Source organism: Jaculus jaculus, chromosome X (genome assembly GCF_020740685.1).
Source record: "Jaculus jaculus isolate mJacJac1 chromosome X, mJacJac1.mat.Y.cur, whole genome shotgun sequence".
NCBI classification, from domain to species: domain Eukaryota; kingdom Metazoa; phylum Chordata; class Mammalia; order Rodentia; family Dipodidae; genus Jaculus; species Jaculus jaculus.
The window spans coordinates 137,154,792-137,180,822 of NC_059125.1; the positions used below are offsets into that span (position 1 = coordinate 137,154,792).

At 37.7% G+C, this 26,031-nt stretch overlaps 1 pseudogene; it reads right to left on the minus strand.

Annotated features, from left to right (window-relative positions):
• The window catches only part of LOC101614279, a 79,602-nt pseudogene extending 62,278 nt beyond the window's left edge, over positions 1-17,324 (minus strand).
• Positions 17,325-26,031: the final 8,707 nt, after the last annotated feature.

The following is a 26,031-nucleotide window of genomic DNA, read 5'->3' on the forward strand; positions in this document are numbered from 1 at the left end:
CCAAAGGTTAGTGGTAAGTCCCCACTGCTGAAGACACCTTATGGGGTTGACATGTAAAATGGAATGGCATGGCTGGAAGCTGGAAGAGAGTCAGTCCCCAGACAGTCATTACGTCTAGTGCCAGAAGGTGCTACATGGGCAACTGGGGGATAATCAACAATATCTGTCCAAGCAACTCATGGTCCAACCTACTTAGCAGCAAATAACCTGTTGTGATGCCCACACAAGTGCAATAGTGGCACAAAGCCATGGTGGGGAACCAACTGCTCTTGATTTGGCTAACTGATCTCAGTGGTATGGGACCCATATCTGAAGCTGACAAAAAAGTAAGAAACATACCCAAATAGAAGCCTGCTCTCCATTATCAAGCTACCATCAATGGTGGGATACAACAAGGCCTACACCTATTAAATTCTCTATAAAAAAAAAAGTAAGGGTTATCTCATTTGTCTGGTGCTACCTTACTCTCCATTGAAGAATCTGCTTCTCTTTTTCAGATAGATGTAGATCCTATGGAGAGAGCCACCCTATCATACCTCCAAAGGGCCCTGGCTGAAACTAAGAATAATTGGTGAAACAAGCAAGGGTGCTGTTTTCTTGGTGAACCGGGTACCAGCACAAGGATGAAGGTGAACAACACAGAGAAAAATCAACTCCTACCAAATCAGAGAGCCAGAGCCTCAGAGGCCCCCAACACCTCATCACTGAAGCAGACCAAAAATGAACCCAACATGGCACAGGGAAATTTTGTGGAAGAGGGTCAGAAAGAATGTCACAGCCACATGTTGTGTCATGATATGCAGAGCCATTTATCCTACCCATAAATGTGGGCTAACTCCACAATGCATGACCCATATACCTCAACAAGGAGGGTCCAAGGAATGGAAGTAGGAACATGTATGAACATAATGAGGGAACCAAACTGACTGTATTTTCTGAGTACAAAACTAATTAATAAAAAAATTAAAAATAAATAAATAGATAAAATATACTAGATGGTACATATCTAAAAAAAGAAAAGAAAATGGGGGAGGGGGGTACTACCATGGGTATTTTGTATAATTATGGAAGATGTTAATAAAACTTGAGAAACAACATATTCATCTCTGATTAATTAATCATGGATTGTTACAATTAGTATTCTAAATTCTCCTTCTACACATGAACAAATGAAATAATATATAACAACTACAGTGGTTATAGTTTCCTTGTTTATAAGGAATAACTTGATCATCTCTCAGTTGTATTGATGTGGAATTTATTCTATGCAAATGCACAAAACTGAACTCAAACTAGCAATAGAAAATAAAATCTATACATTATGCAAATCTATCTTCAATGTATAATGTATCCCAGGGAATTTGTTGTACAAGAATTTGTCTATGTAACTGCTAAGTCTAAAGAGCCTTCCTGTAAACCATGATGTAGTTAAGAAAATGATCTTATCTATGTTAAGTTGCTACCTATTTCATCTACTTTCTGTTCTGTTTGCTTCATGCTAGGTTGATTTACTTTTTTTCTTTCATTTGGTGGATAATGTGTCCACAAAAACTTACAGACTCATATCAGCCTCACAGCCAGTGATTCCAGTGAATGAAGGAACCTGTTTACACCATCTTCCATGAAAGACCAAGGGAATACAGTGACTGTTCAAGCTTAGGACATGCACTATATTGGGGCAAGGCTTGGGCCAGGTGCTCAATTGCACATTAATCTAAAGAAATTTTCCATTAGAAGCAAGTCAAATTGTTTCCTGTGGTGGTTTGAATGCATGACCTCCAGTAGTTTCAGGAGTTTTAGTAAAGCTTGTAATTTAGATCTCCAGCCACCTAGCTGGAGGATGTGTCACTCTGGGTGGATCCTAGTGTCCAGCCCAAAGGTGTGTTTGGGAGCAGATCTGTATTCTAGCTAAAGATATGTAAAGTGCCAGAGTTCAGCCTCATGTTCCTGGAGTGTGCTTACTTATGATGATAATCGTGGTATTTCTTTCTGCATAGACCTGTGGAAGTGGGCCAACTTCTTCTGCCTTCATGGAACTTCCCTTCAATCTTTTTTTTTTTTTAATTTAATTTATTAGTTTTCTTTTCAGTAAATACAGGCAGTTTGGTACCATTATTTAGGCTCATATGTGATCTACCCCCTCCCATTAGACCCTCCTGGTTAATGAAAATGGGTCGTGCATTGTGGAGTTAGCCCCCAGTTATTGGTATGATAAATGTCTCTGCAAATCATGACCCAACATGTGACTCTGACATTCTTTCCGCCCCCTCTTCCGCAAAATTTCCCTGAGCCATGTTGGGTTCATTTTTGGTCTGCTTCAGTGCTGAGGTGTTGGGGGCCTCTGAGGCTCTGGCTCTCTGATTTGGTAGGAGTTGATTTTTCTCTGCGTTGATCTCCTTCCCCTTTGTGCTGGTATCCGGTTCACAGGAAAACATCACCCTTGCTTATTTCGCCAGTTGTCCTTAGTTTCAGTTGGGCCCCTTTTGAGGTATGTTGGGGCAGCTCTCTTCTTAGGATCTGTATCTATCTGGAAAAGAGAAGCAGATTCTCCAAAGGAGAGTAAGTTAGCACCCGGAAAATTGAGATAACACTTACTTTTTTGATAGACAGTATGGTAGGTTTAGTCCCTTCAATCTTTAAAGTTCAAAAACTCCCTTTATCCCATAACTGTGCCTGATTCAGAAGTTCTTCCCAGCCAATTAAGTTGACTGCAACAGTTCCAAAAAGGAAAAATTGAATAATTGTGTATTTTTTAGATAAAAGGAAAATGGGAAATATATTAGCTATTCCAATGCTGTATGAATTACATACCACTTCATAGTATACTCACACTTCTTACTCATCTTTCCCTTTTACTTTGTAATCTAGATAAGGTTGATTACTTTTTAAATTATATTATCCTTCTGCATCATTTTGAAGAATTTCTTATGACATTTAAAATATATCTAACTGGCTGGGGAGACGGCTCAGAGGCTAGTGGCATTTGTTTAACAAAGCCTGCTGAACCAATTTCAAGACCCCCAGTACCCATGTAAAGCTAGAGGCACAACATGGCACATATGTGTAGTATTTGTTTGCAGCAGCAAGAAGTCCTGGCATGCTTTTTCTGTTTCTTCCCTCACAAATAAATTTAAAAAATATTTTAAAAATAATATGTTACATATAACAATATGTAACATGTTTATTGAGTGATCTGGACTCAGTAGAGATTAGAGGAAGTTCTTTCATCATTTCTTATTACTTGCTATCTATCTTCTTCCATCATTTTATTCCTTTTCTCTTAATAAAAGTATTGGGCATGCTCATTGAGGAAGTTTCTCCAGCAGCTTTCAGGTAATATCAGTGCCCACAATGGCATTGAACTTAATGCGTGTTCATTCCCTCAGTTCAGGAGGTAAGTCCTTGAAGAGAAGGGTGGGTGAGTGCCTTCAACTATTTCTTCCTCTATTTGTATCCCAACCATGCTGACATGTGAAATTTTGGTAATCATCACAAAGGTGAAGGGAAGAAATAAAGAAAGTAGAAGAGGTCTTTACTTGACAAGTATGTTTTGTGCGACAGCAGATTTCACTAGGTCAGATTTTTCAATCATCAGTTTTCATTTTTAAGAGTACTAAGAACCTCATTCAGACAGATATCTCAACTGAAACTCTTTTCTCAGGATAATTTCTACTTCTTCTGGTAACTTGTCTTCACACTTAGCTTGTGCTTTCTTTCAATGGATCACCCACTTCATAGTTAACTTGTCCTATGAGATAGTCTTCTTAAGAAAAGTGCACCTCATGACAAATCCATCCAGCTTCCTTTCTGGAATTACATCTAACTAAAAGGAAAGAGACATTTTTATCTTTTGCCCAACTAGACTCCAAATTTACAGTTACTTCTTATATTTTCAAAAAAGCATCTACCCAGTTATATTCTTTCACTTCTCAGAAAGTCCTTAAATATCAGCCCTGTGCCATGCAAACCTCAGGGGACACATTTCAAGTTCACTAAGACTCCCCATGAAGAGACTGTTAATTTGCATGATAAGGTCTAGGAAAGAAACTTCTACTTGATCCCTTTCAGTGATTTTGAAAGATCATATACTAGGGCTGGAGAGATGGCTTAGCAGTTAAGCGCTTGCCTGTGAAGCCTAAGAACCCAGGTTCGAGGCTCGGTTCCCCAGGTCCCATGTTAGCCAGATGCACAAGGGGGCGCACGCGCCTGGAGTTCGTTTGCAGAGGCTGGAAGCCCTGGCACGCCCATTCTCTCTCTCTCCCTCTATCTGTCTTTCTCTCTGTGTCTGTCGCTCTCAAATAAATAAATAAATAAAATTAAAAAAAAAAGATCATATAGTAAACCTCATTTAGACTTAATCTAAATTTCTCAGTCCTCAAACATTCAAGGAATTATTAGTCGTTTCTTATGTTACTTAAAGGTGGATGATGGAAACATGGTATTAGATCCCCTATAGGAGAATATCTTTTGTAATCCTATAGGAATACTTTTTTATCTTACATTAGAATGAAATGTTTCCATGAACCTTATTCTCTCAGCCTGTGGAATTGCTGTAAGGCACTGATACAGCAGGAACTGTGTCATTAAACATGATCTGTATGAACTTTCAGTTACATACATTTAAATCTTCATTTAACTGATTTGAGGTTGTTTATTTTGATGTATGTTACATTTTGCTTGATGCATATCATTGAATGTACTATCCAACTTGCATATATTCACACAGACATGGCTACAGATTGTTTCCTACATATATCTTCTTATGCTTACATTTAATCTTCTTTGCTAGGTTACCTAAAAACTATTTTCTTTTCACCTAAAATCATTTTTAGTATGTTTTTGTGAAAGAGCAGAAATGATCCATGTTATTTCCCCATTCACAGACTATGGTGAACATGCAAAATTTGAAACCCTATTAATAATAGCACTAATAATATCCTGTAACTTGGCCTTTCTTCAATGCTAAAGAAAAATCTAAAATATTTTGCCAGATTTTCTTAAAATCGAGGGTCCTTGTGTGATTTTGGGCTACATGCAGAAGTTTCTGTATTGTGGAAATGACTTATTAGAATGAACCCTGGCAATGAAATATGAGAAAGAACTGTAGGAAAGAAATGTTGAAAACAACAGGTGAACTTAGTGTGATAGCACCAGTAAATGTATGTATGTGCAGTGTGTGTGTGTGTGCGTGTGTGTGTGTTTTCTGGTCCACCAAAGTTCATTAGTCTTGCCCCCATATCCTCTCATTTGAGTAAAAATTTAAAGAATATTTTAGAGTCAAAATTTGTTTTCCCTCACCCACATATTGCTGATTCTTTGATTTTTTATTTATTTAATTTTATTAACATTTTCCATGATTATAAAAAAATCCCATAGTAACATCCTCCCTTCCCCCACACTTTCCCCTTTGACATTCCATTCTCCATCATAATACCTCCCCATCTCAATCATAGCACTTACATATATACAATACCAACCTATTAAGTAAACTCCTCCCTTCCTTTCTCTTCCCTTTATATCTCCTTTTTGTTTGTTGGTTGTTTTTATTTTTTTTTTTGGTTTATTTTTATTTATTTATTTGAGAGTGACTGACAGAGAAAGAGGCAGCGAGAGAGAGAGAATGGGCAAGCCAGGGCTTTCAGCCACGGCAGACGAATTCCAGATGTGCATCTGGCTAATGTGGGTCCTGGGGAATTGGGCCTCGAACTGGGGTCCTTAGGCTTCATAGGTAAGTGCTTAACCACTAAGCCATCTCTCCAGCCCTATATCTCCTTTTTAACATACTGGCCTCTGCTACTAAGTATTTTCCTTCTCATGCAGAAGCCCAATCATCTGTAGCTAGGATCCACATATGAGGGAGAACATGTGTCACTTGGCTTTCTGGGCCTGGGTTACCTCACTTAGTATAATTGTTTCCAGATCCATCCATTTTTCTGCAAATTTCATAACTTCATTTTTCTTTACCACTGAGTAGAACTCCATTGTATAAATGTGTCACAACTTCATTATCCACTCATAAGTTGAGGGACATCTTTCCCAGCTATTATAAATTGAGCAGTAATAAACATGGTTGATCATATACATCTAAGGAAATGAGATGAGTCCTTCGGATATATGCCTAGGAGTGCTATAGTTGGGTCATATGGTAGATCAATCTTTAGCTGTTTTAGGAACCTCCACACTGATTTCCACAATGGCTGGACCAGATTGCATTCCCACCAGCAGTGTAGAAGGGTTCCTCTTTTTCCACATCCCTGCCAACATTTATGATCATTTGTTTTCATGATAGTGGCCAATCTGACAGGAGTGAGATGGAATCTCAATGTAGTTTGAATCTGCATTTCCCTGATGACTAGAACAGAATAGAGGACCCAGATGTAAGTCCAGGTAGCTATAGCCACCTGATATTTGCTAAAAATGCCAAAAATACTCATTGGATAAAAGACAGCCTCTTCAGCAAACGGTGTTGGGAAAACTGGATATATATCTGCAGAAGGATGAAAATAGATTCTTCTCTCTCGCCATACACAACAATTAAGTCCAAATGGATTAAAGACCTTAACATCAGACCTGGAACTCTGAAACTGCTAGAGGAAAAAGAGGGGGAAACCCTTCAACATATTGGTCTTGGCAAAGACTTTCTGAATACAATCCCAAATGCTCAGGCAATAAAACTACAAAATAATCACAGGGACCTCATGAAATTGCAAAGATTTTGCACTGCAAAGGACATAGTGAAAAAACCAAAGAGGCAACCTACAGAATGGGAAAAATCTTCTCCAGCTATATATCTGATAGAGGATTAATATCTAGGATATACAAAGTACTCAAAAAATTAAATAATAAGGAATCAAACAAGCCAATCAAAAAGTGGGTTTTGGAGCTAAATAGAGCATTCTCAAAGGAAGAAATATGAATGGCATATAAGCATCAAAAAAAATGTTCTACGTCACTAGTCATCAGGGAAATGCAGATTAAAACTACATTGAGATTCCATGTCACACCTGTTATTTTTTTTATTAGTTTTCTATTCTGCAAATACAGGCAGTTTGTTACCATTATTAGGCTCATCAGTAACCTACCCTCTCCTCATTGGCCCCTCCTTGTTGAGGTATATGGGTCGTGAATTGTGGAGTTAGCCCACAGTTATTGGTATGATAAATGTCTCTGTATATCATGACTGAACATGTGGTTCTGACATTCTTTCCGCCCCCACTTCCGCAAAATTTCCCTGAGCCATGTTGGGTTCATTTGTGGTCTGCTTCAGTGATGAGGTGTTGGGGGCTTCTGGGGCTCTGGCTCTCTGATTTGGTAGGTGTTGATTTTTCTCTGTTTTGGTCTCCTTCCCCCTTGTGCTGGCATCCGGTTCATCAGGAAAACAGCACCCTTGCTTGTTTCCCCAATTTTCCTTAGTTTCTCGGGGGGGCCTTTTAAGGTATAATGGGGTGGCTCTCTCCTTAGGATCTGCATCTATCTGAAAAAGAGAAGCAGATTCTCCAATGGAGAGTAAGTTAGCACCAGGACAAATGATATAACCCTTACATTTTTGTAGAGAGTTTAATAGGTGTAGGCCCTCTTGTAGCCCATGATTGATGGTAGCTTGATATTGGAGAGTGGGCTCATGTTTGGATATGGTTCTGACTTGTTTCCCAGCTCCAGCTATGGGTCTCGTACCACTGAGGAGATCAGTTAGCCAAATCAAGAGCAGTTGGTTCCCCACCATGGCAGTGTGCCACTATTGCACTTGTGTGGGCATCACAACAAGTTATTTGCTGCAAAGTAGATTGGACCATGAGTTGCTTGGACAGATAGTGGTAGTTTCCCCCAGTCGCCCATGTAGCACTTTCTGGCACTAGACATGCTGACTGTCTGGGGACTGACTCTCTCCTGGCTTCCAGCCATGATGGTCCATTTAAGGTGTCAGCTGCACATGGTGTCTTCAGCACCAGGGTCTTAACACTAACCTTTGGTGGGTCATCAAGTACTCTGACAGAAATCTGTCATTCTTTTAGGAAACCTTGTAGGTTTCTCTGATCAAAAGCTCATTGTGGGTGATAGCCCCATGCTGGTACTGGGAGTTACAGGTCAGTGCTCCCTAAGAAAATGAGGAAAAAGATAATTAATATACAAGATTTTGAGAGGAGAGAGAGAGAGGGAGAGGAAAATGGAGGGAGGGAAGATGTAGAAGATTTAGGTTAGACTTGATCCTACCCTCTCCAGTGTCTTGTGGTTCTGGTGTTTCCTGTAAGGGCCTGGTGAAGGTTCAGCCATTTGGTCTGCCTTTTAGGAAGTAGAATTTTATGGTACAATTTCTGTTTGGCTCTAGATTAGTGTTTCCCACCCCTTCAATGCCCTCCCTTCCCTCCCCATCCATCCTAGTGTCTAGTCCATGAGATGCTTGCTGGGTATGTAAGGTATCTTGGGCAGATTCATGTTAGGTGCTGTAGATGACTGAGACTATGTGTCGATTCTTTTTTCTGTGATTGGGTAAGTTCACTGAGAATGATCTGTTCCAGGTTCAACCATTTTTTTATTAGTATTTATTTATTTGAGAGTGACAGACAGAGAAAGAGGGAAAGAGAGAGAGGGAGAGAGAGAGAGAGAGAGAGAGAGAGAGAGAGAGAGAGAGAGAGAGAGAGAGAGAATGGGCATGCCAGGGCTTCCAGACACTGCAAACGAACTCCAGATGTGTGTGCCCCCTTGTGCATCTGGCTAACGTGGGTCCTGGGGAATCGAGCCTCAAACCGGGGTCCTTAGGCTTCACAGGCAAGCGCTTAACCACTAAGCCATCTCTCCAGCCCACCATTTTCCTATAATTTCTTTGTGTCACTTTTTCATACTGCTGTTTAGAATTTCATTGTGTAGATATACCACATCTTAGTTATCCATTCTTCTAGTGATGGGCATCTGGATTGATTCCATCTCTTAGCTATTATGAATTGAGCCGCTACAAACACGGTTGAGCAAACCTCTCTGGCCTGTGGTTTGAAGGTTTTAGGGTAGATTCTTTCTCATTATTATTGCTGTTTTGCTGTTCAGTAAAACACTAGATGAATGCCTTTCTCAGAAGCAGAAGTAACCAGCAGCCGAAGCAAACAGGTACAGAAATGCATAGACATAATCACTTCTGGGTACATGATGCCAGTAGTCAAGTTCTTTTCTTCCAGGACCCCATCACAATTATGCACTATATAGGCCTTTATACCCATTTTCATGTGAACCTATTAATATATATAATTCCTCGTAAGTATAGTAAATGAGCCTGTCTGTTTGATCCTTTGTATATTCCTATCTGAAGTGTACAGGTGAAGCAGATATATAGGAGCCACTGTGGAATCATGAAGAGGAAAAAGGACATATGTAAGTCTGGAAGAATAAGCAGGTAGAAAAATGCTTGGTTATCTGTTGAAACCTTTAAGTAGTTGTGCCAGTTCTGTATTGTCTCCCTATTGTCTGTTAATTACTGAAATACAAAAACTGTCACCATTTTATTAAATTCTTTCTAAAGAACAAAGGTTATCCCATTTATCTGACACTAACTTCACTCTCCATTGGAGAATTTGCTTCTCTTTCAGATGGATGCAGATTCTTAGGAGAAAACCAGCCCATCACACATGAAAAGGGCCCCATCCAAAACTAAGAATAATTGATGAAATGAGTTACAGTGCTGCTTTCTTGGTGAACCTAGTACCAGCACAAGGGTGAAGGAGATAGACACAGAGAACACGCAACTCCTACCAAGTGAGATATACAGAGACACAGAGGCTCTTAAGACCTCATCACTTTAGCAGACCTAAAACGATCCCAAAATGGCTCAAGAAAATTTGTGGAAGAGGGTCGAAATGAATGTCAAAGACACGCATTGGGTCATGATACATGGAGACTTTGCCTCCTACTCATAACTGATGGCTAATGCCACAATGCACAACCCATATTCCCCAACAAGGAGGGGGAATGACAGGGAGGAGGCTAATGATGGAGGTTAATGATGGTGCAACATTATTGTATACACTGAGTACAAAACTAATTTTAAAAATCCTGTCACCATATTAGTCACTATCAGTCACATTTTCTCACATATACAAACCAATTGGAGGAATTTTCCTTGTGTATGTTTGATATGTGCTAGGTGACTGATGTTATCTTATGAGATATGAATGTTGAGAACAGGCTGATAGGTCCCTGGTATTTAAAAGTACAACTTTGAAATTTCTAGTATGTCAATACTACTTGTACTTGATGTTTTAAAGTGAAATAAATCCCTTGTCATCATTTTAATTCCTCTGCTTGATTAATTATTGTGTACTTAGGAAGAGGTAGGTAGACTTTTATTCAAGTCTCATCTAACTATGTACTTCCTGAAGTTTGCTTCAAATTTAGGAGAATATATATATTTTCCTAATATAAATTATGAGATAAATAAAAACTTAAATAAATATAAAAAATAAAATAAATCCTTATAATAAATCTCCTAATATAAATTATATATATATGGTATATGTGTGTATATACATATTTTTCCTAAAGGAAAATGATGCCAATTTCAAATGTGAATGCACTGATTCCTGACCTATAACCCTTGATCTGCTAGTCCTCAGTCCAATCAATGAGGTACCATGTATTACTTTCAGACCTTGAGTTATATAAGGTTTCAATTTCTTCATTTCTTCATCTTTAGAAAGTTGGCTTATAGCTTCAATCTAAAATCACATTGAAGACTAAGTAGTTAACTGTTCAATGACTTTAATATGAAGTTCAGGAGTGAAAGAATGGAAGAGAGGGACCAAAAGAGGATGGTTGCAAGGCACAAAATAGGAATGCAATATACTATGATGCCTTCTCTCCCTAATAGTCTACTATATCACTTACTTAAGTGTGTGACAAGATAATTCTTGTAAATATCAAATTCTCCTAATAAGTGGGGTTCCATGTTCTTATAAATTACAGTTCAGGTAGATGATAAAGAGATATTTAGTTAGATCATTGGTAGAGCTACATAGATTTACACAATATATACATGGTAGTTATTTTTAACTAAGTGATGCTTAACTTTTTTAGCTTTGTGTCTTAATGAATTTTAAAAATTTCTATAGAACCACATTTTCCATATTTAATACATGGGAACAAAAGAAAAATGGTCCTCTTGCCTCATAATGTCATACTCACTTTGGGCAGGGCATTGTCTAACAAAAAAGAGCAATATGCAGCTGTCAGTTTCCAAATGGTATAAGAATGGGAAGAAGACTAGCAGCAATTACAGCAGTTACAGAAAATACTGAGTTATGATTTGAGTCTATTTCATATTTTATACATTTATTTTTTATTATATAACACAGTTAATAGCACTCATTTACCATGTGCCTTACTCTACATCATCTGAATGACATGCCATTACATAGAATAGCAATCAGTAATGATGCCAACCTAAAGATCTTCATAAAAGTGCAATTTCTGGGCTGTGTATATGGCTTAACAGTTAAGGCACTTGTCTGCAAAGCTGCAAAGGACCCATGTTCGACTCTCCAGGCCCCATTTAAGCCAGATGCACTAGGCGATACAAGAGTACAAGGTCCCACATGCACCCAAGATTGCACACCTGGAGTTTGATTTCAGTGAAGGAGGTCCTGGCATGCCAATTCTCACTCTCTTTCCCTCACTCTTGCTCTTGAATTAAAAAAAAGTATGATTTATTTTTCTGGTGGGAAAACATTCCCTGGTGGTGTGGTTATCCGTTGTATTAGCTTGGCACATAAACTGAGGAACATTTAAGGCATAATTTGCAACTAACACTAATTGAAACATCAAATGTTACTAATTATGTGCATTAAATTTAGTTTGCTTTTAAGTTTTAAATTTCAAGGCAATCGTATATTCACAAAGTTGTACAACAAACACCACTATCAACATCCCAAGAGGAAACACCAAATTTATGAGTAGTGACCTCTCACACTTTCCTCACTCTTATTTCTGACAACTATTCATATACATTCAAGCATGGATGTTCCTTTTTGAATGTTTCATATCAGTGCAACCACATAAGATCCTGAATTTCTTTTTAAATATTTTTTGTACATTTTTTATTTATTTATTTGAGAGCAACAGACACAGAGAGAAAGACAGATAGAGGGAGAGAGAGAGAATGGGCGCGCCAGGGCTTCCAGCCTCTGCAAATGAACTCCAGACGAGTGCGCCCCCTTGTGCATCTGGCTAACGTGGGACCTGGGGAACCGAGCCTCGAACCGGGGTCCTTAGGCTTCACAAGTAAGCACTTAACCGCTAAGCCATCTCTCCAGCCCAAGATCCTGAATTTTGTGTCTTCATACTTTCACTTAGCATCACATTTACAAATTACATGCAGGCTAATGTGTGAATACTCAATTCTCTTTTATGATTGAATAATATTTTCAGTTATGTACTGTGGTAGTTTGAATGAGATAGTATGAATGTATGACCTCTTATACTCAGGTGTTTTATAAAAATTAGAATTGTAACTTGGGTTTCCATCCTTCATGCCTCAGGAAGTCACTGTAGGTGGATCCTGGAGTGTAGGTGGATCTAAGGTGTGGAGAGAGAAGTTTGAGCTCTGGCTGTGTGAGGATGTCTGGTGGTGGTTTCAGTCAGCTTGAATCTATGAAATGGAGCCAGTTTCTTCTGCCATTTATGGAACTTCCCCTTGACCTATAAGGTCAGTATAAATTCCTTTCTTCTCCCATTAACTGTTTGGGTCTGGATGTTCTTCCCAGAAATGTAGATCAGACTACAACAAGTACATACAATCTATTTATCAGCTGAAACACATTTGCACTGCTTCTATTTTGGACTTATTGTAAATAATGCTGGTATGGTCACTTGTGCACAAGTTGTTTTCACTTTTGTTACAGTTCTGGGGATGGCACTAAGAGCGTGTACAAGACCTGGGATATTAGTGAAGTACTTTAACACTGACCTATATACCCAATATATAACTTTTTCAAACAGGGTCTTACTATGTACATCAGGGTAACTTGAATATATTATCTTCCTACCTTAATCTTCTGAGTGTCAGTCTTATGAGCATGTGCCACTATGCCAGATCCATATCTGTTTTTGTATGTATCATATGAAGGGGTTGGCAGTGGTGGTGGTATGTGTGTGTAGTGTAGTGTATGTGTGACACTTGTGTATAAAGATTCATCAGTGTCATTCCTACATGGAGGCCAGAGTAGAATGTTTTATGGCTTTTATCACCCATCCACAAGTTTCTGTTCCTGAGATGGAGTCTGTCATTGATACCAGAGCTTACTGGTATTACAAACCCCAATGATACTCAAGTCTTTGCTCCCCATAGGACTGGAGATATAGAAATACATGACCATGCCCAACTACTTACTTGGGTGCTAGCAAATTGAACTTAGGCAGTCTCATACTCCCTCAGGGCCACATGTAGTAAGTAATCACACTTACCTGCTGAATTAACTCTCTCAGACCTTCATCCACATGTCTGTAAGAGTAAATATTTTCATTTTTCTCTACTATATATCCATTAGTGAAATTTCTATATTAAATGGTGTCTTCATATTTAACTTTTTGAGATACAGTAAAACATTTCTCAAAGTGTGTACATTTTAAATTCCCACTAGCAGTGTGTGAAGGTCTCATTATCTTCACATCATTGCTAATATGTGATGGCTTTATTTTTCCTGGCCATTACATACAGTGAAATGTGAATGTATTTATTTTTATCATATTGTGGTTTGTATTTGCATTACTCAAATGAGTAACAACGTCGAATAACTTTTAGGGTGCTTATTTACTGTTTCAGCATAGTTTTTGAAGAAAAGTCTATTCAAGCTATTGAACTACAATTATGTGAGCTAATTTATTTTCATCTTTTTAATTTTTTTAGAGAGAGAAAGAGAGAATTTGTGCATCAGGGCCATAGCCACTGCAATTGAACTCCAGATGCTTGTGCCAGCTAGTGAGCATATGTGACATTGTGCTTGTGTGTCTGACTTATGTGGGATCTGGAGAGAGATTAAACATGGGTTCTTTGGCTTCATAGGCAGGTACCTTAATTTCTAAGCCATCCCTCCAACCCCTTTTTGTCTTTTTTTATTGTTGGGTTGTAAGTGAGAGTAATTTATTGTGGAGGCAATTCCCTTATATATAAATAATATACATTCATCATATATATTTGATTATCTAGAAATATTTTTCTTCTATTTTATATGTTTCCCTCACAATTTTATGTGAACTGATTCTAAAGCATGAAAATAGTTTTATTAAATTTTAATTAGGTACACTTAATTCATTTACATTCTGTGTGATGTACTACTGCCTATAGTTTTAAAGAATTATGCCTATATTTCTTCCAAGAGTTTAAAGTTTAGGTACATAGATGCAAATATGAATGTAGATAATGCCACATCACATATATTTGATACATTTATGAGCTCAGTTTTAGGTATGATGTGAACAAGTTGTCCATGTTTATTGTTTGTGCTTGGAAATGTAATTGCCCCTACATCTTTAAATGAAAAAAAAATTCTGTTCACATTAAATTGTTTTTGCACCACTGATAAGAGGCAATTAATAATAATGGTTATATTTATGCTGTCAATTGTATTACAATGACCAATATCTATTTTGTATCTATATCACTTTCTTGATTACCGTAGCTTTGTTCATTCTGTAGTTTGATTATGTTCATGTCTTACATTTATGCATGAGTTTCTAGGCCAGCACTTATATTTTAATACAAAAGATGAACCTGGAATTTTCATAGAAAGGACATAGAATTTGTGGATTAATTTTGAAAACGTGATTGCTAATTTTAGTTGGCAACTTGTTTAATAATCAATTAAGCACCAATGTAGTGTTATTATAAAAGTGTTTTGTAGATAAGATTTGCTTCTACAGCTATTTGCCTTAATACAAAGGGGATTATTTTTAATAAGGTGGGTGGATCTTATGCAATGAGGTTGTAGGCCTCCTGAGTAAATCAGATTTCTAAGGATAGTATTTCTGTTTCAATACTGCTTCAATCCTGCATGTTTGTACCTTGCCAGTCTACCTTGAATTTTTTTGACTTATAAGCTCCAATAACCATGTGAACTAACTCTCCTTAAAATAAATGAATACCTAAACAAATAAATAAAATATCTTTATAAGTAAAATACCTCTCTTCTTACCTATTTTTCTTTTTAATTTGTACTTATTTTAAAGCAAAAGGAGAGAGAGAGAGAGAGAGAGAGAGAGAGAGAGAGAGAGAGAGAGAGAGAGAATGGGCCCACCAGGATCTCCAGCCACTGCAAACAAAGTCCAGATGCATGTACCACCTTGTGAGTCTGGCTTGAGTGGTTCCTGGGGAATCTAACCTGGTCCTTTGATTTTTCAGCAAGTGCCTTCACTGCTAAGCCCTCTCTTCAGCCCCCCTCTTTTTATATATCCCCTTTTCTTATTGGTTGCCTTTCTCTGGAAAACTCTCACCTACAAAGGGAATATAGGCATCTTAACCATACAAGATTTACTAATCCAGAAATATGGAATGATGTTTAAATATCTTTTTAGCTTTTTCATTCCTTCTTTTTTGTGTTTATGTATATGTGTGCTGCGATGTATGTGTGTTTTTGTGTTTTGTGTGTATGCAATGTGGTGTGGTGTGTGTTGTGTATGAAGATGGTTTATGTGCCCTTGTTGGTGACACATGCCCTCTCCTGTTGCCGGATGCACTCCCCTGTGTTGGCTTGTGGGAATGAATAGGTTACCCAACCTGTCACACTTCTGCTGGTTCTAATTTGAGCCAGAGTCTCTTAATGATCTCATAGCTTGCCACATTTTTCCATGAGCCCAAGCAATATCCAGGTATCTGTTCCCCTGTAGGACTGGAGTTAGAGGTATGTATGCCCATGCCTGGCTGTTTAACATGCATCTTGAAGATTTGAATTTGAGTAGTCTCTCAGTCCCTCATGCCTGTGCAGGCAGTACACTTAACCACTGAGCAATCTCTTTAGCCATTTACCATTCTTTTAATGGTGACTTATACTTTTTAAAATCTTTTTTATGATAGAGAGAGAGAACCATACAGACAGAATTGGCATGCCAGGGCTTCTAGCCACTGCAGTCAAACTCCAGACTTGTGTGCCACGTTGTGCACAAGTGCATGCTTGTGTCACCTTGTGTTTAGCTTAAGTGGACCTGGGAGTAGAACATGGATCCTTAGTCTTTTCAGGCAAGTACCTTAACAACTAAGGCATCTCTCCAGCCCAATTTAGAATTTTTAATATACAACTCTTATACTTAATTTACTTTTAAAAATTTAACCACTGAACCATCTGTCTAGCCCTTTTCAATCTTGCTTAATTGTTTAATAGTTTCGAATGTAAAACTCTTATACATACTTATTTACTTTTACACATTTTATTCTTTTTGGTGCTGTTATTGGTGAACTTATTTTCTCAATTTTATTTTTGTATTATTATTGATAGGTGAAAACCAAGTCCTCACATATGTTAGGCAAGCACTCTACCACTGGGCTATAAGCCAAGCCCTACAATTAACTTTTATATATTGATTTTGTAATCATTACTGTTGCTTAACTCATTTATTAATTCTATTTTTTTGGTAAATTTATTATACTTTAATATATAAAAATCATTCCCAATAGAAGTAGGTTTACACTTTCATTTCCATTCTATTCTGAAGTTGCTACTTTGTTTCATCTGATTTCACTGTGTTTAAATTCTAGCCTTCTTTTTGAAAAGTAATGAATACATTGGGCATCTTGACTTGGTCCTAGTGTTAGAGGAATACCTTTAGTCTCTCATCCATAATGTGAGTACTAAACTTTCCATGAAGCCCTTTGCTAAGTTCAGAAAGATCCCTCTTGTGCTTAAATTTTTAGGGTGTTGAACATGAAAGTGTATTATGTGTTACTAAGTGATTTTTTTTTTTTTGCATCTATAGAGAGGATCATTTTTTTTTTACCACTGATGGTAAGAATATAAATATTTTTCATTTTTAAAAATTCAATTTAGACTTCCAGCCAAGATGGCAACCACCTAGCTGCACTGCAAATACCGGGGAAAGAAATTAAGGGTTATCAGGGTCTTCTTGCCATTGGGAGGGCACAGAGTATGGAAAAACAGGGAATCGCGGATCCCCTCTCGGGTGGGTAGTCTACCCCCCCCATACAGCCGCTGCGCCCTGCACCCCAAGCAGCTCTGCTCCAATCGCGCCCCACCAGCCTGCTGCACTGTGCTCTGGTCGCACACCCGTGGGGACCTCCACCAGTGCTCCGTTCGCACACCCATGGGGATCTCCACACCTGCGGGGACCTCCACCATTGTGCTCTGGCGTGCCAGCCCACCACACTGTGCTCAGTTCACACACCCGTGGGGACCACCGCTGCTGTGATAAGGAAGCCGCCAGAGCCCCCCCCCCCCCCGCCCCCGCTGCCACTGTGCTCCGATCCTGGCCAGCCTCAAAAACCTGTACTCCACAAAACTGGAAAATGTGGAGTAGATGGACAAATTCCTGGACGCATATGATTTACCAAAGCTAAACTCAGAGCAGATTAATCACCTCAATGAACCCATCAAACTCATGGAGATTGAAAACATAGTAAAAAAGCTCCCCAAAAAGAAGAGTCCAGAACTGGATGGATTCTCAGCCGAATTTTATCAAACCTTCATGGAAGAACTCAAACCAATCATCCTAAAACTGTGCCACACAATTGAAGAACAGGGAAAGCTACCCAACTCCTTCTATGAAGCTAGTATCACCCTAATCCCAAAACCAGGCAGAGATCCACTAGAAAATAAAACTACCGGCCTATTTCCCTAATGAACATAAATGCAAAGATCCTGAACAAAATACTCGCAAACCGAATCCAACAACACATCAAAAGCATTATTCACCTTGATCAAGTGGTATTTATCCCAGGAACACAAGGGTGGTTCAACATATCAAAATCTGTCAATGTAATACACCACATAAACAAGCTTAAACATAAAAGCAACATGATCATTTCAATAGATGCAGAAAAGGCCTTTGACAAGATACAACATCACTTCATGATCAAAACATTGGAGAGAATTGGCATGGCCAGTTCACATCTTAACATAATAAAGGCAATATAAGAAGTTCCAAAGGCGCAAATAATACTTAATGGAGAGAGACAGAGGAATTCCCATTGAGATCAGGTGAGATCTCTCACCTGTGCTTTTCAATATAGTTCTGGAAGTCCTAGCTCAAGCAATAAAACAGAAGAAGGAAATAAAAGGGGATATAATTTGGAAAGGAAGAAGTTAAGTTAGCTCTATTCGCTGATGACATGATTGTATATGTAAGAGACCTGAGAGACTCCATCCCAAAACTCCTGAAGGTGATTAACTCCTATAGCAAAGTAGCAGGATACAAAATCAATGCACAAAAATTGGTAGCATTTCTGTATGCAAATGACAAAGATACAGAAAAAGAAATAAGGGACAAAGTCCCATTTTCAATAGCAACAACAACCACAAAAAAATAAAATAAAATAAAATACCTTGGATTAACGTTAACCAAGGAAGTAAAAGATCTATACAAAGAAATATAAAAACTTTCAAAAAAGAAATTGTGGAGGACTTGAGAAGATGGAACAGGCAGTTCACAGAGGAAGATATACAAATGGCAAACACACACTTAAGAAAATGTTCATCTTCCCCAATCATCAGAGAAATGCAAATTAAAACAACTATGAGATTCCACCTTACTCCAATAAGGATAGCCAACATCAAAAAATCAAATGAAAATAAATGCTGGCAAGGCTGTGGAGAAGCAGGAACACTAATTCACTGTTGGTGGGAATGTAGGATGGTACAACCACTTTGGAAAGCAATATGGAGACCCTTGCAAAAGCTGACGATAGAGATACCAACAGACCCAGTTATACACTCACTGTACATCTATCCTAAAACCTTCAAACCACAGGCCAGAGAGATTTGCTCAACCATGTTTGTAGTGGCTCAATTCATAATAGCTAAAAGCTGGAATCAACCCAGATGTCCATCACTAGAAGAATGGATAACTAAGATGTGGTATATCTACACAATGGAATTCTATACAGCAGTAAGAAAAAATGACACAAAGAAATTTGAGGAAAAATGGTTGAACCTGAAACAGATCATTCTCAGTGAACTTACCCAATCACAGAAAAAAAAAAAAAAAAAAAAAAAAAAAAAAAAAAAAAAAAAAACGACACATAGTCTCACTCATCTACAACACCTAACCTGAATCTACCCAAGATACCTTACATAGCCAGAAAGCACCTCATGGACTAGACACTAAGATGGATGGGGAAGGAGAGGAGGGCATCGAAGGGGTGGGAAACACTAATCTGGACCCAAACGGCAATGGTACCATAAAATTCTACCTCCTAAAAGGCAGAACAAATGGCTGAACCTTCACTAGACCCTTACGGGAAACACCTGAACCACAAGACACTGGAGAGGGTAGGATCAAGACTAAACTAAATCTTCTACATCTTCCCTCCCTCCCTCCCTCACTCTCCCCCTCTCCCCTCTCTCTCCTCTCTAACTCTTGTATATTAGTTTTGTTTTTCCTCATTTCCTTAGTGGGCACTGACCTGTAACCCCCACTACCAGCATGGGGCTATCATCCATAATGAGCTTTTGATCAGAGAAACCTACAAGTTTCCTAAAACAATGACAGACTTTTGTCAGAGTACTTGATGACCCACCAAAGTTCAGTGGTAAGACCCTGTTGCTGAAGACACCATGTGCAGCTGACACCTTAAATGGACCATCATGGCTGGAAGCCAGGAGAGAGTCAGTCCCCAGACAGTGTGTCTAGTGCCAGAAGGTGCTACATGGGCGACAGGGGGAAATTACCAGTATCTGTCCAAGAAACTCATGGTCTAACCTAATTAGCAACAAAATAACCAGATGTGATGCCCACACAAGTGCAATAGTGGCACACTGCCATGGTGGGGAACCAACTGCTCTTGATTTGGCTAACTGATCCCCTCAGTGGTATGAGACCCATAGCTGGAGCTGGGAAACAAGTCAGAACCATATCCAAACATGAGCCCACTCTCCAATATCAAGCTACCATCAATCATGGGGTACAAGAGGGCCTACACCTATTAAACTCTCTATAAAAAAAGTGTTATCTCAATTTTCCAGGTGCTAACTTACTCTCCGTTGGAGAATCTGCTTCTCTTTTTCAGATAGATGCAGATCCTGAGGAGAGAGCTGCCCCAACATACCTCAAAAGTGGCCCGACTTAAACTAAGGAAAATTGGGGAAACAAGCAAGGGTGCTGTTTTCCTGATGAACCAGATACCAGCACAAAGGAAAAGGAGACCAACACAGACAAAATCAACTCCTACCAAATCAGAGAGCCAGAGCCTCAGAGGCCCCCAACACCTCAGCACTGAAGCAGACCAAAAATGAACCCAACATGGCTCAGGGAAATTTTGCGGAAGAGGGGGGGAAATAATGTCAGAGTCACATGTTGGGTCATGATATGCAGAGACATTTATCATACCAATAACTGTGGGCTAACTCCACAATGCACAACCCATTTACATCAACAAGGAGGGTCCATTGGGAGGGGGTAGATCATAGATGAGCCTAAACAATGGTACCAAACTGCCTGTGTTTGCTGAAAATAAAACTAATAAATTAAATTTTAAAAAATTCAATTTATAAGTTAAATCAAAATTGCATTCCTGAAATGAAACTTCATTGTTTATAATGTTTCTGACTTTTAGTTTCTTATTATGTTTTTTTTTTATTATGCGTTTTGCATCCTTACTAATAAAGGATGTTAGTACATTTTTGCTTCATGTATTTTTCAGGTCCTATTGGTTGTTATTATATATAATTGTAAGTGTATGTCTTTTAGATAGACTGATCCATTTATCATAATAAAATGCTGATTTGCCTAATCTCATTTTTTTGCCTTTTATCCATTATTTTACAATATCTGTGCAGCCACTCTTACTTTACTATGTTTCTTTTTTGCATATTATATTGTTTTTCTCATTTTACTATCAGCTTGTTTTAATTATGAACCCTGAAATCTGTTTTTTAAAGACATTATGTGACTAAACGTATCATTTTACTCAATTGTGGCAAACTGTATGAATTAGTGATTTGAACCAGTTCATTTCATTGGTGATGATATAATCTAAAATATATCTTTTTTATTATTTTCAATGGTGCAGTTTAGTGTCATCAGTACATTCCTATTATGGTGCAACAGAGACTACTTTTCATCTCCAGAGAATTTTTATATACCAGAACTGAACTCTATCAGTTTATTCACATAACTACTTTTTTTATTTTTAGGAACACAACTAACCATTTTTCTATTAGTGATTGTTCATTTTGTATTGTGTTTGGTCTCCTCTTTTACTTCTTAAAATTATACATACTTGGGATGGAGAGATTGCTCATTAGTTAAGGCACTTGCCTGCAAAGCCTAATGACCTGGGTTTAATTCCTCAGTACCAATGTAAAGCCAGATGCATAAATTGGTGCATGCATTTAGAGTTAGTTTGCAGCAGCTGAAGGCCCTGCAGCATCCATTCTCTCTGTCTGTCTCTATCTTTCTCTACTTGCAAATAAATAAGTATGTATGTATGTATGTAATTTTATATATTTATTCAGTACAGTGTAAAAATGATCAGACAGGGTAACTATCATTTTATCACCTTCAATATTTACGAGTTTTTTCTATTGAAAACCTTAAAACTTCTCACTTCAAGTACTTCTTCAAACATTTTCTAAATTATTGGGAACTAATCCCACATTTTGTGTTACAGAACAGATAAACTTCCTATCTAACATGTATTTTGGTACCTACTATCAGACCCATCTTCCCTAGCCTCTTAATAATTACTAGTCTAAGCTCTTCTTCTCTGAAAACGTTAAAAAGTTCCAAATATGAATGAGAATTTATAACGATATTCTTTCTATGAGTGAATTATATCAGTTAATTATGTTTGTCTATTTTGATGTTATTGCTAATGTAATAGAAAAGTAAATCATGTTTATAGTGGTTTTCTATTTGTCTTTTAACTTTTTGTTCTCCTGTCTTGTTGTCTTTTTTGGGGATGTCTAAATTAGTTTTGTTGTTGTTGTTGTTTTTTGGTTTTCCGAGGTAGGGTCTCACTCTAGCCGAGGCTGATCTGGAATTAACTATATAGTCTTAGGGTGACCTCAAACTCACAGGTATCTACCTACTTCTGCCTCCCAAGTGCTGGGATTAAAGACGTGCACCACCATGCCTGGCTAAATTAAATTTTTTTGTTTTACCTTAATTTCCTTTCTTTCTCTTTCCCTCTTTATATATATATATAAAATATATATATATTTTTATATAAATATATATATATATATATATATTTCTTTTTTTTAAGGGAGTCTCACTGTAGCCCAGGCTGACCTGGAATTCACTATGTAGTCTCAGGATGGCCTTGAACTCAAACTCGAGGTAATCCTACCTGTGCCTCTCAAGTACTGGGATTAAAGGCATGGACCGCCATGCCTGGCCAAAATTTTATATATATATGGAGAGAGAAAGCAAATTAAGGTAAAATAATAAAAAATTATTTAGATATATAATGTTTTAAGAAAGTATTTATTTTCAGATTAACAATTAACGTCTTACAAATAAGTGTAGTTCAGTTTAATAATAACTTAGGGGTCTGAAGAGATTGCTTAGTGGTTAAGGCATTTGCCTAAGAAGCCTAAGGACCCAGGTTCAATCACCAAGGACCCATGTAAGCCACATGCACAAGGTAGCACATGCATCTGGCCTTTGTTTGCAGTGGCTTAAGCCGCTAGCATGCTTATTCCCCCCTCTCTCTGTCTCTTTCTATCTCTTTCAAATTAAAAAAAAAAAAAAAACTTAGAAGCACTATACAAAAACTTTGCTGTTCTATATATTTTTGTCCTCTATTTTCCTTTGTGCTATTGATGCAAGACACATGCAATCTTTATACATTTTAAGAGCATCCACAGATTTATATCATTTATCATACTCTATGTTTGATGCTGGTATGTCCATTGATCCATCGATAACTCTAGAATGAGAGCTTGTGGAAAGCAGAAAATGCATTTGGTTTTGAGCACAGTTTATCCACATGATATTTTTATATACTGAATATGACTACAAATTTTGGCATTCTCTCTAGGCAAAATTTCTGGAAGTAATAAGTGCCAGGGCTTACTTAGTATTATTTTCCATAATACATAATGCCCCCCTGCAACACAATCTGGAATGCAGTATGTTGGGAATGTAATGGTCATGTATTTTGAAAGGTTTTATGATCCATAAACTCAAACATTGTTCTAGCGATCTTGTTCAGTAATTTTACATTAAAATTTTTACATTCAAAGGAGGACAAATTTTTAAATTACCTGAGTCTGGTTTTGACATTTGTAAGCTAAAAAAAAAACAAGTAGATTGTAAGTACACAGTTAGTACATGCCATTGCATGTGAAGACTGTAAAACTGAGTGGTAGTTCCAGTGGAAGTTGCACTGTACTAATCCCAGTAAGAGAATTAAAAAGCCATTGTAGTAAAACCCCAGAATGTCTCTTTTTCTCCAAGACTGATTCCATTTCAACCCACTTATCTTTATGTGAATGCTTTATTGAGGTCTTGGTAACATGCTGTGGAGTATTGGCTGTGTTTAAGTTAATAAATAGCTACAGAACAACAAGCTGAGCAAGTGATTCAAAGAAGCTGTTTCCCTTTTATCATCACCCCATATATTAATTGTTAGCCTTACATAGATTTTAAAACAAATTATTTTAAAAGTGCACATAATTAGAGTACATAGTTTGTGCAGATATGTTAACATGTTGCAGGGAAAACCTGGGGAAATCCTCTTTAGTGTGTAGAAATGCAGAAATACTTCTAAAGACAAACTACCCTGGATTTCTATCTTGGCTGCTTTAGTCTTTTCTGAATAGACATATGGATGTCTTCCCATCTGAGTTCTATTGGAGGCTGTGTGTGTGTGTGTGTGTGTGTGTGTGTGTGTATGTGTGTGATATTTATATGAAAGGAGGCAATGTTTGAAATAAAAATAAAAACGCAGAAATTCTGACACTGGGAATTAGATCAGTTGCTAAGAGTGCTTGCTGTGCAAGTATGAGGACCTGAGCTTGAATTAACCTCAGTGCCCCCCTGCAAAGTAAGGCATGGTCATTCATTTCTGCAGTCACAGTGCTGAGAAGGAGTAGATACAGAATGATTTCTGGGGATCACTTGTTAACCTGTGTAATGTGAAAATGGGCAGATCCAGGTTCAAGTAGACAATGTCTCAAGAAAATGATATGGAAGAGAGAGGACATCTGCTATCTTCCTCTAATCTCCACATACATGCATACAGGGTGCATGCATTTATATACACATATACATACACCACATATACATGTTCACACACTACCAATGCTACAATACACAATATGAACAAATAGAGCTGATTTTGGATTAATTTGGAATTCTAAATGTGAAACTTATTTTTTTTTGCTAGAAAAAAAATTTTATTGTACATGATAGTCAACTTGTAATTGTTGGAAATCTCTTGAAGATTGTTTTCTTGAAAGACTGGAATAAAATTTAGTGTTATGGGGTTTATCTAACATTCATTAAACCCTAGGGTTCAATCCCCAACAAAACAATACCCTCACAGAAACAGACACTGTCGAATGTTCCTGAAGTCAAGGTAATAATGAGACTGAGGGAGGTAGATCATTTGCACCCAGAGTATACAGGTAGTGTCTCTTTCCCTTCTCTCTATCCCTTTCCTCTCCCCCCTTCCCTCCTTTCCCCTCCCCTCCTTTTCTCTCCTATCCCCTCAACTCCAGGATGGGTAAATTCATCAAGCGACACCATGGAACTATATATCTGCAGATTAAATTATGAAAAGTTGTCATTGTGAATATACTTATGAATGACAATTTATCATTATAAATATGGTTGTAGTGGCCTGCCCTAACTACAATTCACCAATTATTTTTGCAATTGTAAGTGATAATGTATAATAATACTGCCTTATCCTGGTATAGATTTTGGTATTGGAAGTTAGGCTTCAGTACCTAAAATGTGAAAGTTGCTTTGACTAGAGGTTGAAAAAAAATTGCAAAATATCATGAAAATGTGTATGTTGTAGATGTGGCCTTGAAGAGACTGTAGAAATATGGATGTTTTTGAGAGCCTAATGAAGGTTCATTTCAATTTAACTCATGAATGACACACTTCAGCTAATGAAGCTTGTAAGGCACATTTGGATAAAACTTATTGAAAGTTATTATCAAGTTTGATTCTGCTCCCCTCTCCCAATGAATAATTATAATCAGCTAGAATAGATGGAAAGATGAACATATTGGATATTCATCATTTCTTATATTTTCACTTAGAAAATGGGTGCTTGGGAAAGTTGGAAATATGTAATTTAGGTCTCTGGAAAGTGGTTCAGTTAGCTTGAGTAGCTTTGGAATGCAATAATGTGGTTGTGAGGGAGGAGAGGGGGATTGGCACAGATCATACCGACTTATAGTCCTCTAAGCACTGAACCACTGACAATCAACACATGTCTTCCCCAGGTACAACAACAAACAAAATTCCTAGTGATATGTGTGGCACGAAAAGTTGTTTTGCTAGCAAAGAATGACAGCATGGAGAAAATGTTTTGTTTTGTTTTGTTTTTCTGAATTTCATTCTGAGTTAAACACAGTGCAGCATGAGATTAATATTCTCAGACAGTGGTAACATGATATTAGATGCTTTGATACAGAACAATTACTAGAAGATTCCCAGGGTAAGCTGAAAACTATGCAAATATGCAAAATAACACATTTGATTCAGGCACCCACAAAAGGCTTAATGGCCACTCCTTTATTACATTGTTAATATGTGCTTTGTGGAACTAGGGCATTTTAGTGTGTCTGCCTGTGTGTGTGTGTGTGTGTGTGAAGTTAAGCATAGCTCCTTAACATGGAATTTTACAGCATGGAGCATGATGATACA